Here is a 15,078-nt window from a genome sequence, read left to right as displayed (position 1 = left end):
TTGTTTACACAGACTGGCAGCGTACAGTGTACAAACAACCTCTTTGTATATAATTGTGCTTTGGTAACGTGCTGTATGCTTTGGCAGTTTGCTGGTTCAAAAAAAATTTTCGTTGTCTTAAATATATGCTTTCTGGGTGGTTTCCCAACCTCTTAGGAAGGGAGGGAAGCGGCCTTCTGCTGAGTCAGACGCTTGGTCCATCCTCAGGATTGTCCACACTGACTGGCAGCAGCAGCGCCCCAAGGTTTCAGACAGGGGTCTCTCCCAGCCCTAGCTGGAGATGCTGCCAGGACTGAACCGGGGACCTTCTGCAATGCACACAAGCACGACACGACAGGCAGCAATCTCGTGCTGATGATGCGTCCTACGCAGGCGCAGAAGAATCCATCTCGCGGACCGATTAACCTTGAACTCATTAACAGATCTGTTTTTCTTGAAATAATCACAACCGCTGTACAAACCACTCTAGTTGTAAAAAAAAAAAACCCAATTAAAAAAACGAAAATAAAAAGCAGCGATTTTAACACCCTCCGAGAGTGGCCGTGACGTCAGAAGCCCCGCCGTCCCCAGCTCGTACTGCGCATGCGGAAAACCTACGTCCCAAAAGCGGCCATAAAAACGGAGGCGGGTGGTACTCGAGCTGCGCAGGCGCAGAGACTGCAGCGCCACGCAGAAGTTCGAGGGGGGAGATTTGGGCGGTCTTTCCACGCGCGCGCCTCCCGCTACTCCGCCACCGACCCCAGAGAGCCCAGCCCGCTTCCCGGATTGGCTGCCTGGATGACATCACGAGTCTCCCATTGGCGGACTGCTTGACAGACGGCTCCGCCCCCCCACAGCTGAGGCGAAGAGCCTCGAGCGCGCCTAATTTGAGATTGCAGACAGCTGAGGCGGCTTTTGCTCGCTGCCTCAGGAGAAGGAACCCAAGGGAAGAAGAAGACTCGCCGAAGACCACCTCAGCTACGCTGCCAGACTCCTGGAAAGGAGCGCCTAGTGCCGAGGCGGTGGCAGGAACTAGGGGGCTTCAAGCTCCACGGCCACTTTGCCATTGGAAAACCAACTAGGTCGAGGACAAGCCTCCGAGGCACTGCAAGGAAGGGCTCCATGCCCAGCCTTGGCCTTTACTTCAACAAAAAATTATCTGAGGGAAGGCTGTCTTCAGGACAGTGCAAGGAAGGGCTCCATGCCCAGCCTTGGACTTTGCCTCAACAATAACAGGAATAGTTTCTGAGGGAAGGCTGTCTTCAGGACAGTGCAAAGAAGGGCTCCATGCCCAGCCTTGGACTTTGCCTCAACAATAACAGGAATAGTTTCTGAGGGAAGGCTGTCTTCAGGACAGTGCAAGGAAGGGCTTTATGCTCAGCCTTGGACTTTGCCTCAACAATAACAGGAATAGTTTCTGAGGGAAGGCTGTCTTCAGGACAGTGCAAGGAAGGGCTCCATGCCCAGCCTGGGACTTTGCCTCAACAATAATAGGAATAGTTTCTGAGGGAAGGCTGTCTTCAGGACAGTGCAAGGACGGGCTTTATGCTCAGCCTTGGACTCTACCTCAACAATAATACGAATAGTTTCTGAGGGAAGGCTGTCTTCAGGACAGTGCAAGGAAGGGCTCCATGCCCAGCCTGGGACTTTGCCTCAACAATAACAGGAATAGTTTCTGAGGGAAGGCTGTCTTCAGGACAGTCCAAAGAAGGGCTTTATGCTCAGCCTTGGACTTTGCCTTAACAATAATAGGAATAGTTTCTGAGGGAAGGCTGTCTTCAGGACAGTGCAAGGAAGGGCTCCATGCCCAGCCTTGGACTTTGCCTCAACAATAACAGGAATAGTTTCTGAGGGAAGGCTGTCTTCAGGACAGTCCAAAGAAGGGCTTTATGCTCAGCCTTGGACTTTGCCTTAACAATAATAGGAATAGTTTCTGAGGGAAGGCTGTCTTCAGGACAGTGCAAGGAAGGGCTCCATGCCCAGCCTGGGACTTTGCCTCAACAATAACAGGAATAGTTTCTGAGGGAAGGCTGTCTTCAGGACAGTCCAAAGAAGGGCTTTATGCTCAGCCTTGGACTTTGCCTTAACAATAATAGGAATAGTTTCTGAGGGAAGGCTGTCTTCAGGACAGTGCAAGGAAGGGCTCCATGCCCAGCCTTGGACTTTGCCTCAACAATAACAGGAATAGTTTCTGAGGGAAGGCTGTCTTCAGGACAGTCCAAAGAAGGGCTTTATGCTCAGCCTTGGACTTTGCCTTAACAATAACAGGAATAGTTTCTGAGGGAAGGCTGTCTTCAGGACAGTCCAAAGAAGGGCTTTATGCTCAGCCTTGGACTTTGCCTTAACAATAATAGGAATAGTTTCTGAGGGAAGGCTGTCTTCAGGACAGTGCAAGGAAGGGCTCCATGCCCAGCCTTGGACTTTGCCTCAACAATAACAGGAATAGTTTCTGAGGGAAGGCTGTCTTCAGGACAGTCCAAAGAAGGGCTTTATGCTCAGCCTTGGACTTTGCCTTAACAATAATAGGAATAGTTTCTGAGGGAAGGCTGTCTTCAGGACAGTGCAAGGAAGGGCTCCATGCCCAGCCTGGGACTTTGCCTCAACAATAACAGGAATAGTTTCTGAGGGAAGGCTGTCTTCAGGACAGTCCAAAGAAGGGCTTTATGCTCAGCCTTGGACTTTGCCTTAACAATAATAGGAATAGTTTCTGAGGGAAGGCTGTCTTCAGGACAGTGCAAGGAAGGGCTCCATGCCCAGCCTTGGACTTTGCCTCAACAATAACAGGAATAGTTTCTGAGGGAAGGCTGTCTTCAGGACAGTCCAAAGAAGGGCTTTATGCCCAGCCTGGAATTTTACCTCAACAATAACAGGAATAGTTTCTGAGGGAAGGCTGTCTTCAGGACAGTCCAAAGAAGGGCTTTATGCTCAGCCTTGGACTTTGCCTTAACAATAATAGGAATAGTTTCTGAGGGAAGGCTGTCTTCAGGACAGTGCAAGGAAGGGCTCCATGCCCAGCCTTGGACTTTGCCTCAACAATAACAGGAATAGTTTCTGAGGGAAGGCTGTCTTCAGGACAGTCCAAAGAAGGGCTTTATGCCCAGCCTGGAATTTTACCTCAACAATAATAGGAATAGTTTCTGAGGGAAGGCTGTCTTCAGGACAGTGCAAGGACGGGCTTTATGCTCAGCCTTGGACTTTGCCTTAACAATAACAGGAATAGTTTCTGAGGGAAGGCTGTCTTCAGGACAGTGCAAAGAAGGGCTTTATGCTCAGCCTTGGACTTTACCTCAACAATAATAGTAATCTCTGTTGCCTTAGGAAAAGGAGGAAACCACTTAAGCCCTGCTACTCTGTCAGAAATTTTTTTTTTTAAAGTGCGAATGTGGGCTTCAAGCCCCCTGCTAAAAAAAAATCTCTGAGGGGAAATGGAGTTCACCTCTCTGCTTGTGCTTCTTCTTGCCCCAAATCCTCAACTCCCCTCTGAGGATGCTGCAGCCGTGCTGACGTGTACAAAAGCCCTGCCACCTCATTGCCCACATTTATCGCATTTTGTCTGCAGAGGGTAAAACGCAACAGATTCTCCCCGTCCTCAGAACGCTGGGGCGCCACAGTCTTCTGCATCACGGTGAAAACCTGTCCACTATTAGAGCTTTCTCTCTGCATACTAATGTTATAACTGTGGACAGCGTAGGGCAGGACTTCTGAGCGCAACGGCACAGGGGCTGTAGCAGAGAATCCCGTGAGGCCAGGGACTGTGTAACAACAGACTGGGCCATTTTAGTCTGAGAAAACTCAGTGTGATTTGAGACTGTCCAAATGGTGTAGGCCTGAACCGGACCAAAGCCATGTTACCTTTCATATATTCTGTCTGTGTAAGGGGGGCCTAGGGGGTTCCTTATAAGGAGTTGCTTTTCTGTGCCAAGGAGGGCCAGGAGAGACTAGATAAGAAGGTGATGAGGTATTCACCTAAAAGAATACATGCGCAGAAGTTAGCTGGAAATTTACAGAAAGTCCAGACAAAGGAAAAGGGCAGTACCTATGCACTATCTCCTAGGCTATAAATATGTCATGCTTGTAAATGATCGGGACGAGCTTGGACGAGCGATAGCTGCCAAGACCTTTGCTACTATAGAGCTAAGAAAGCCTTTTAAATCCTTCTCGGCTGGTGAAGTGTTTGGCTACTGGCCCAGAAAAGAACCTCTCTTTGTTGGGGTACAACAAAAAGAAACCTGAGACTTCTTTATTCTCCCGACAGCTGTGTAAGGCAGCATAACTCCTAAGATAGTGGCTGGCTTGAATGGCACCCTTCATGTGCATTAGAAGCTTGAGGCTTCTAGATTCTGCCAACACCTTTCTGAGGCAGCATGATCTCTAATTTTGCAGTGGGCTTGAATGGAACATGCTTCATGCATGTGGGAAGCTCCAGGCTTCTAGATTCTCTCAACTGAAGAAAAAATACTCTTCTTAGCCTCTCAGATTTGGTTTAATGAGTCATTAGTTTTTATCTTTTTATATCTGTGAACTGCAAGAGCCATCTAGGTGAGGCGGCATAAAAACCTAATACATTACAGAGCTGTGGGAGGCATCACAATCTATAATATGGTGGCTGGCTTGTAAGGAAGACGCTTCATATATGTTAGAAAAATCAGGTATCTTTATAATTCTGCTAGCCAGCATCTCTGATTTAGGGGCTGACTTGAATGAATACACTTCATGTGTGTTCTGTTCTACCCTCTCAACAATGCTTTGTGGCAGTTCTGAGTAGTGCTTTTGGAACATTTTCTCTTCCCAAGAGGCCTGAGTGACAGGTAAGTCTCAAAAACAGAGAATGGAGCAACAAAAAAGGGAAACCCGGGTTCTAGGACAAAATATACCAGAAAAAGAATCCCCAGCATCTCCGATTTAGGGGCTGACTTGAATGAATACACTTCATGTGTGTTCTGTTCTACCCACTCAACAACACTTTGTGGCAGCTTGGCAAAAAGAAATAGAATTGGTGCATGTGTCCATTAACTACTGTGCCTGAGTAGTGGTTTTGGAACATTTTCGCGTCCCAAGAGGCCTGAGTGACAGGTAAGTCTCAAAAACAGAGAATGAAGCAACAAAAAAAGGAAACCCAGGTTCTAGGACAAAATATATCAGAAAAAGGATCCCTTGCTGCACCATTGCATTTTGTGATAAGGCTTTTCATAAGAGGGCTGAAGAATGTATACCAAAAATGTTTGTTCAGTATTTCTTAGACAATGAAAGTTACAACCTGATAAACACAAAGAACTGGGGAAAGTATTTAGGCAAAATCCCAATAAGACTGTGAATGGCCCTTACTTCAGAATAAATGACACCCTTTGCTCTTTTCCAACAGACTTCAAGAAACTACCAAAGGAGGCAACGTCTCAGAAGCTAAGAAGACATGAAAGGAGCAAACAACACACACACATATACATACATAAACGTGCGCGCGCGCGCACACACACACACACACAGACGAAGCATCAGGCTTCTTTATTGTCCCAAGAATAATAAATGTTCTCTGGGCAGTTCACAACACAACATGGCAAAACATCCAATAAACACACATACAACACTCCAGACATAGCACACACACACACATAGACGAAGCATCAGGCTTCTTTATTGTCCCAAGAGTATTAAGTGTTCTCTGGGCAGCTCACAAGACATTACAAAACATCCAAGAAACACACATACAACATGACAGACAAAGCACAACACAAAACAGCTGTGGTGGGCAGCATCACCTCTAAAATAGTGACTGCCTTTAACAGAACATGCTTCATGCGTGTTAGAAGGTGCAGGCTTTTTTATTCCCCCAAACACCTTTGGCTACATATACTCTAACATGGTGGCTGCCTTTAATGGAACATGCTTCATGCATGTCCTATTGTAGCCCCTCGACAATGCTTCGTGGCAAATTTGGCAAGAAGAAACCGAGTCGGTCCATGTGTCCCAATGACTACCGTGCCTGAGTTTGCTTCTGGACCATTCCCTCCTCCCAAGAGGCCGACCTGGCAGGTAAGGCTCAGAGACAGATGGGAGCAAAAAGAGCACTCTCTGGGTATAAGTGACAATCTGCCAACACGCCTACCCCACCCCCAGCCAGGCTCGGACTGGCCCACAGGGCAACAGGGCATATTCCCGGTGCGCCCTACCCACACGGTGCCCCTGCGCCCCAACTCTCACCCTTAATTACCTATTCTGCTCAAAACCTGGCGCCCTCCCCACATACATTCCGGCGCCCTCTCAGTGCCCCCAGTCCGGCCCTGCCCCCAGCTGTATCACGGCATTATGTGCAGGTTTTTGATGATGATCCACTCCTTAGGCAAAATCCTCATAAAATAAGGATATGATATTGCCCTCACTTCCGAATAAATTACACAACTGGACCAACTAAAAGTGAACTCTTCGGGTGTATGAGATGATCTCACAGGAAAATAAATTCCCTTGATGCGGAATTGTATCCTATTATGAAGCGCTTCATCAGAAGACTGAAGACTGTGTATCTGAAATGTTTGCTCAGCATTCATTAGACATGGATTGTCACGGGTTAATATAAAAATGAAACAATTGTGAACAGCTCATTATCCACAAAATCTGATATGTAGTAATTAACTTTGTGTTTAATGCGTGATGCTTTATTGTCAACTGCCCAGAGATGTGTGGTTTGGGCAGTTTATGAATATGCTGAATAAACAAATAATCCTTAGCAACTGTCTCATGTTACAAGAGAAAGATGCCATATTTCCCACCCCAAAATCTTTCTTCCTTTCCTACAGATTTCTCTTCTCCAGACTGCAAGAAAGAAGTAAAGGAGTCTCAAGAGAGAATGAGAAGAGGCAACAACATGCAATATAAGACAAACCAAGCGCTGCATAAGCCAAGCCCTAGAAGACACTGGATATAGGGGCTCTCCACAGGAATCCTTATTCTCCCTCTTTCTTTATCCTCCCACCAGCTTTGTCTGGCATCATCATCTGAAATGGTGGCTGTCCTGAATCTAACATCCTTCTTGCGTGTTGGAAGCTTCAGGCTTCTATATTCTCTCAATGGATTTAAGATGGTGGCTGTCTTGAATGGAACATGCTTCATGCGTGTTCCATTCTGTCCCCTGAGCAACGGTTTGGCAAGAAGGAACAGAATTGGTGCACTTTTCTCAAGGACCTCCATGCCCGAGTGGTGATGTTGAAAAGTTTTATTATTATCCTATTATCCAAGATTCAATCCTTAGCAACCTCCTAAGGTTATAAGTAAATAAGATAAGAATTTGATATTTAGCACAATTCAAAATAAATGACATAACTTGCTCTTTTCCAACAGATTTCAGGAAAGAATGAAAGAAGGCGATGACACACAAGCCAAGAAAGAACAGCAAGCATCTCGGGCAGGAACGGAAGAAGGTAACGAGAAGTCAGCCTTGGGGCTGCAGAACTCAGGGCCCAGAAATCACTACATTTCAGGGGTTACCAACAGAAGCTTCAGGTTTCTTTATTTTTTCCACAGCTGTGGGAGGCAGCATAAACTCTAAGATGGTGGCTCTCTTGAATGGAACATGCTTCATGAGGGTTGCTTTCTGTCCTCTCAGTAAGCTTTTGTGGTAAGTTTTGGCACAAAGAAAGAAGAGTTGGCACATGTCTCCTTACAACTTCCATGCCCGGGTGCTGACGTTTGAATGAAGAGGCCTCTGTGATAGGTAAGGCTCAGAGACAGGGACCGGACCAAGGTGAAGAGCACACAGGTGAACAAAAAGAGAACTCTCAGGGAATAAGGGCTGCCTAGTGTAAAAATGAGTTTAAAATGGCCCACATTTGAAAATAAAAGTTGTATCTTGTTCTTTCCCCACAGATTTCAAGCAACAGTGCAAGGAGGCTACAGAAGCTCATATGAGTAGGAACATGCTTCATGCATATTGCATTCTATCCTCAGAAAGTTCTGTGAGATCTGGGGCTATGTCACTCAAGGCTACTGGCTTGAGTTCCTTCAGTCTCTAAAAACTGTGAATCCAGGAGCTGTAGAACTGATGCTTCATGTGTATTCTCCCAACAGCTTTGTGAACCATCATGATCTCTGAGAGGGTGGCTGGCTTGCAAGGAAAGGAACATGCTTTGTGTGTGTTCCATCTTATCTTCCCAAGTATGTTTTGCAGCATGCCTGGCAGGAAGAAACAGAGTTCCCGCACACATCGCAGGGATCTCCATTCCTGAGTGGTGATTTTGGTTCAAAGACAGAGTTAAAAAGATGGTGCACCTGAAAAACCGAGACAGTACCAAGGTAAAGAAAGACCAACAAAAAGGGAACTCTCAGGGTGTAATAGAAAGGTGTGCCAATGCCTTAAATGACAAGGCTTCTCATCATTGTAGAATGTATACAAGATCTATATAGTCAGTGGATGACAAGCAGACTAACTTCCTCAATAATACCACTCATGAGTAACTAAAGTAAGTTACTTTAGAGTAGACTAATCCAGCTTCCTTTGGGTAATTTTGATGTCATGTCATCCAATATTTACTACATTTTGATTTTTGCAAGATGGTTAAAATGAAAGAACTTTGAGAAGTACATTGCCCAATACATCTAAGATTTAATCCTTAGCAAACTTCTCTTATTGCCTGCAAGATGGGAGATATCCTGCTCTTCAAAATAAATGACATAAAATATTCCTTTCCAACAGATTTCAAGAATGAAAGGAGGCAACAGTACAGAAGCCATGTCTAGCAAAACCTTGTGAGCCCTTTTGGGTCAAAGAACCTTCTTCTTTTCTTACATAAATCACTTTGAGAACACCTTGTTGAAAAGTGTAAATATTTGTAATCATCATCATAATTGTGCTATCAATTTAAGGCTTTCTTTCAGATAAATACCTAAGACACTGGCTGTAACCAGAGGCTTCAAGCATGACTTTCTTATTTGCTTGCTCTTCAGAGAGCCGTGGGAGGTAAGTTAGGTTGGAATATGTTTTGCTGACGAACTGTTAATGCCTGATAAAGAAAGAAATATACAAATAATTTTTCTATCCTATGCATTCAATACACTGCTGCTAAACCTATCACTTCTAAATGCAACCCTGTTCTACTTAAATGGAAGGAAAAAACACCTGAAACACTACTAAATGCAAAATAAAATAAAATAATAAGAAATAAACCCACTACTAAATGCAAAAGACTCCCAACCTCGCTAATAAATGCAAAACACAGATAAGCACAATAAAAAGAATTAAACAAGAACCACAGATAAAACAGACATAACACAACAGCCAGGATTAAAAACATTAAAACGGGAAACCCAGATACAAGCACTATTAAAATTACCAGAAAATTACAATATTTGAAACTGTGATTAGAGGAAAAGAAGAATTTTTCTTTGGGCAAATTTTCTGAGATGGCTGCTTTGCGTGGGTATATTTTCAGTGGATCTGAAAAAATAGGAACACAGGAAGCTGCCATATACTGAGTCAGACCATAGGTCCATCTCGCTCAGTATTGTCTACACAGACTGGCAGCGGCTTCTCCAAGGTTGCAGGCAGGAATCTCTCTCAGCCCTGTCTTGGAGATGCTGCCAGGGATATGCAACCAGGGTGGATCCTGCTAAGCTTAAGGGGACAAGTCATGCTTGCTACCACAAGACCAGCTCTCTTCTTTGTAATGTTTGGAACTAACACTAATATTTAACACTTGCACACTTAAAGGATATTTTGTGGTGCATTTTGAATGTTGATACATAAATCAGTTCCAAAGAAGCGAGAGTAAATATTAATGTGTCTTCAGCTTTTTTTTTTTACCCCAGCAGGTTGATCTAAATGGATTGTTATGTGGAGTATGGATGAATTCCTCAGAAAATCAGAAGTGTATAAAAATGGCTAATGTACATATTCATGTTTAGATCTTTTTTCCAGATGTTCTTTCCCCCTAGCAGGTTGGTTTATATGCATTGCTATGTAAACTGGGGATGAATTTTGATTTCATGTGAATATCCTACCCCGGAGGGCAGACTGTTTAAAAATGCCTGTCGGTAATATGTATTGACCTACACTTAGATGTTTTTATTTGCTTATAAGGATGTTGGACGTACAATTTCAAGCTGTGTAAACTTGTCTCTGTAGCTGCTTTTCTTCCCAAAAGAGACTCGTGTGGACATATTGCAAATTATTTTTACTGCAGTATCATAGGGATGTAGGAGCTGAAGTCCTACGCTCAGGGTGAAGTGCTGGTAACCTCTTCCCTGTAGTTTCAGCAGTGGCTGCCATGGGCAGTGATGCTTCCTTGGTCTACGTTACTGACGGACATGGACAGGGTCATCTCCTATTACTTGGAAATTATTCTCTTTGTGTTCTTTATGTGAACAATCTGTGGATTTAATACTCTGTAAAACATTCATGTGGAACCCGGGTTCTTCTTTTCTGTAATGTGTATTAAATGTTTGGCCTAGTCAAATGTTTGAAAGAAGTTATTGTAAAAGACTGCCTTGGCTTCACCTTGTACACTTCTGCTGTTGCTAAACTTTTGGACAACCTCATGGGTCTGACGTGCAACTCTCTGATCGGATGCAAAGAGAGAGAGGGTCCCTCTTCCGGTGGTGAATCCTGATCCTTGGGCTGCTCCAAAGAGAGCAATACATGACAGAATTGGACTGAACTAATTTCGTTTTTCTTTTTAAAGGGAGGACCCGTTAATTAAAGAGTAGCAAGTTTTGTGCGGTTGGTTTCTGTCTGAGGGACACAGTAAGTGCTTGACAATACAAACTTCAGAATAAATAAGGGGACAACATACCTCAGAGGCCAATTCCCACCTCATCCCAGCAATCTTTTATGTTGGAAGGGTAGTGGGCGGGTGGGGGGGAGAGGAGGTAGGCCCGAGTGCTGCCAGTCTTGTTCTGTAAGGCTCTTAAAAATATGCAGCCAGATACATGTGTAGTTTGAAAAGAAAAGAAGTTAAAAAAAAACAATTTACAGTTCAAAAATTCAAGTCTTGCAGAAGTTGTATTATGTTAGAGGCAATGTTAAAAGAGATTGAGAAAAGTCCAGCGAGTAGCCAAGGCTCCAGAACCCAGCTCCTGATCCAGTGTACATACCCATTTCTCCTTCCACTGACAAAAACGCACCCTACAGTGTCTTCACCAATGAATATCACCATTCTAGGGATCTTCCTACTCCGTAGGCTGTTAAACGCCATGGAATGTGACCCTAAAGGATGCTCATTACACACCATGCGCTCACTTACCATGGGGCTACTGTGATTTTCCTTTGAAACAGTCCCGGGCCAGGTTTTTCCAAGCCTGTCTCAGCAAAGAAAATAACGCATTTGACTTGCTGATACTGTGCTGCAGGAGAAGGCCTCTGAGCTCTGGGCTACCCAGGCAGCCAGTCGTCGGACACATCTTGGTGGCACCTGCCACCCTTCATCGTTGCTTTGTGGTGGGTGTTGCCCTCCTGGCATGCAGACAGCTTCCACTAGAAGCTTCTGTAGAGGACACACCTTTCTGATCTTTTATCGGAAAATCCCATTTATTATCACTCTGTCCTAAGGTTCCTCGTGCTCTCAACTCATAATGGGGTTGCCCTATTCTGCCTTGACCAGTGATGCTTGTTCTCTTGGGCATGCTAGCTCCTTATTCCACTGTTAGTGTGCGCTCTCTCTCTCTCTCTCTATATATATATACACACACACCCCACCCAGTGATTCTTGGCCGAGAGAGGCGGGGGGGGGATTCCATGCCGTGCAGTGTTTTCGCTGCAGCAGACATCCCCATTAGAACTGGTCACATTTTTAATTATAGGTAGCCAGACTGCAATATTGGCGGGGAGGGGGGATTGCAAAGTTGCAGGGTCATAAAATGACCAGGACTAATTAGAGTGTCAGAACTGTGAGCAAGCTTTTGAGTTAAGTAGAAAGCTTCTGCAGGCTGGACGTTAGGCAAAGCAACAATCCGGAAGTGAGTGAGGACAGCAGATGCTCTGCTGCTGAGCACCACCCCCTGGCAGTTTACAAAGCTGCCTTCCAGGAAGTCAGACTGTTGATCCATCAAGCTCAATATTGTTTCAGGCCTGCTCAACTTAGCCCCACCCCCACAGCCATTTTGGACTACAACTCCCATCATCCCCAGCCACAGTGGCCAATAGCCAGGGATTATTTTTTTAATTTTTATTTCACATTTTATATCCTGCTCTTCCTCCAAGGAGCCCAGAGCGGTATACTACATACTTGAGTTTCTCCTCACAACAACCCTGTGAAGTAGGTCAGGTGGAGAGAGAAGTGACTGGCCCAGAGTCACCCAGCAAGTCTCATGGCTGAATGGGGATTTGAACTCGGGTCTCCCCGCTCCTAGCCTAGCACTCTCACCACTACACCACGCTGTTACACTAACCGCCTTCCCATGTTGGGAAGAAGACTCCCGCTGGCCTGATGGCATTTGTGCAATGCCATGAGGCCTCAATCAACCTCGTGTTGAAGGTGACCTCCTTTGGCACAGGAGCCAGTGTGCAATCGATCAGCCACCATGTGAGCACAGTTCAGGCCACAGGCAATGGCGCCTGAATACAACGCAGAGATCCCGATGGAAACCTCACTCTTTGATGTGGGCCTCCAGCTCCCCCTGTTGGATTGCAGCTTGCAGTGCCAGGCAGTCCTGGTGCCACATTTCCCGACCTTTCAGGTCACCCTTTCTGATTCCTTATATGCTTGCATCCCCTAGGCTGCCCCTTTTGTGTCAATTACTGAGCAAAGAGGCATCTTCCAAAGTGGTGGTGCTCTTGCATTGAGCAAGGAGAGAGCAACTGGCCTTATCCAACCCCAGCACAGTGTCCTTCCAGTGGCTGTTGCTGATATTTATATCTTATTTTTCTTTTTTAGCTTGTGAGTCCTTTGGGGACAGGGAACCATCTTATTTATTCATTCTTTACTTCTCTGGGAACTTTGTTGAAAAGCAGTATATAAGTAGAAGTTGAGGTGGTGGTGTCCCAAGATGTTGTTGGACTGCCAATCCCATCATCCCCTGCCACAATGGCCTTTGCTATGCAATAGCCCAGCTTCTGGGCACCCCTACTGTAATGGAATGCATATTGGAATTGTTTTTCCCCATGTGGACAAGCTAAGCTTTTCTAGAATTGGGGGAATTTTTTTCGCCGCTGCCAGTCTGGGTAGTTGCACTGATGGGCCAACGGTCTGACTCAGTAGAAGGCAGCTTCCAGTGGTCCTATCATCTGTATGGTACACAACTTTCCAGGTGTATCTGGCTCATTCAGAGCTTTCTGTTCAGAGTTTTAAAAACTGATTTTAAAGTTGATTTTAAAATGTTTTGTATTTTTTGTTGTGTTTTATGTATTCTTACTGGATGTTTCTTAAGGTTGTGCCATGAGCCATCCAAAGAACAACCTGTTATGGGGGTGGCTAACAAATAAAATATCATCATCACCACCACCACCACCACCACCACCACATTCAATTGTTAGGGTCACTCTGAAACCTTTGGTGTGCTTAGGAGCTGTGGCTGGTATCTTCTTATGTTCGGATCTTGTTTTCTGTGGGTTAGTGCTTCCTTTGTCCAATGCATCACAGTCCACAGAAGGAAATGCCACAAGGACTGTGTCATCTTTAAGGAGCCGCTGGACTCTTTCCTGTTCAGCCTCGGGATAGAATTATGCGGATGATCCCTAACGTAACCCTTCCCCCACTCTAGCTACTGGGTAATTTCTGCCCTGAGCAAAGATGGCGGCATGAAGCCCTCCTGCGATGTTGAGTGACAGTTAGAAAGCTGGAAGACGGAAGCTTGTTCAGTTGGGCCTTCTGTGATAAAACCGGAAACAGATGAGCGACAGAGAGAACTCGGAGTTCTAGCACCGTTAGGAAAGAGTAACCCGAGCTGGGTTACAGAGTGCATTTCTGGCATGCTTCATAACTGCAAACCCATGGACATCGAAGAGTCACAGGCTAGGGCTGCAGATGTCACTTTGATTGGAAGCTCATTGGGGCAAGGACCTTTAAAAAAAAATCACACCATTCTGCAAAGCATCTTGTGCACAGGTATAATAATACATAAGCCAGCTGGTCGGTACCATCTCGAGGGTGGATGGGTGCTCATGGTGATTTTTGACAAGGCGTGTACACCCCTAGAGCTGGAAAAGAGCATTGCAAGGCCATTTGAGTCTGCCCTGACCCTTTCCGCTGTGCAAAAATGGCAGCAAATTTACCCATATCATGTGGGGGTGGGGATAAGGGGTGAGAACACACAGCAAGCTGTAAGTGCAACAGGGCGCTCGCTGCTTCCCCCCCCCCATATCTTGGGTGGGGAGAGGGTAGATAGCCACTTAATGGCACAGCAGGGAAGTAACTTCACTAGCAAGCCAGAGGGTGCTGGTTCAAATCCCCACTTGTGTATTTCCCAGAATGTGGGAAACTCCTATATCAGGCAGCAGTGATACAGGAAGATGCTGAAAGGCATCATCTCATACTTTGCATGGAAGGAGGCCATGGTCAACCCCTCCGGTATTCTACCAAAATACAACCACAGGGCTCTGTGGGCACCAGGAGTAGACACCGACTTGAGAACATTACCTTACCTTACCGGGGCGTGGGTGGTCAGCATTCTCAAAAATAACTATTAGCATTTGTCCCCTGAGATGGTGGTGCCTAAAATTTGTGGGCCTGGCTACTTAGACTAGTTTGATTACATAAAGATAATTGCATTTGTCTTTGTTATAGTCAAGCCAGGTGTGATGTTAAGTATGTGGGATGTTTGGATTGTTGAGGTTTTTTTGTCTTTTCACTTTTTAATTTTTTTCAAATGAAAACAGCAGTGCTGAGTTTCTCAAACTTGGGTCCCCAGAAGTTGCTGGACTACCACGCCCATGGAGTTGCAGGGGATGATGGGAGTTGTAGCCCAAACAACATTCAGGGACTCAAGCTTGAGAGCCCCTGGTTTAGTCAACCAAGGCAGGCTCCATTGGGGAGTTCTCTTCCATTGGTATCAACAAGAGCTGCACACAACTTCTCTTACCTGGGGCAAACGTGTCACCTGGCCCCTAGCAGGACCCTCTCTGGCCCCTGCATAATGTGGCCACCACCTAGCAGAAATCAACTCTGGCGCGTGGTAAAA

General features: G+C 45.6%; 1 long non-coding RNA gene across 4 annotated transcripts; it reads left to right on the top strand.

Moving 5' to 3' along the window:
* Positions 1 to 695: 695 nt before the first annotated feature.
* On the top strand, positions 696 to 14,008 carry LOC128337888 (uncharacterized). Of its 4 annotated transcripts, none has more exons than XR_008312462.1 (5): positions 704 to 4,787; positions 5,342 to 6,009; positions 6,771 to 7,391; positions 7,495 to 10,708; positions 13,663 to 14,008. It is a non-coding gene; the product is annotated as an uncharacterized LOC128337888 (long non-coding RNA). The 4 variants fall into 4 exon arrangements; XR_008312461.1 differs by having other exon boundaries at positions 705 to 4,787; positions 6,771 to 8,262; positions 8,663 to 10,708; XR_008312459.1 differs by having other exon boundaries at positions 705 to 4,787; positions 6,771 to 10,708; positions 13,663 to 14,007.
* Positions 14,009 to 15,078: the final 1,070 nt, after the last annotated feature.

Source organism: Hemicordylus capensis, chromosome 15, assembly GCF_027244095.1.
Source record: "Hemicordylus capensis ecotype Gifberg chromosome 15, rHemCap1.1.pri, whole genome shotgun sequence".
In the NCBI taxonomy this organism is placed as follows: domain Eukaryota; kingdom Metazoa; phylum Chordata; class Lepidosauria; order Squamata; family Cordylidae; genus Hemicordylus; species Hemicordylus capensis.
The sequence above is the reverse complement of the archived record's forward strand: the minus strand, read 5'-3'. Positions and strand labels throughout refer to the sequence as shown.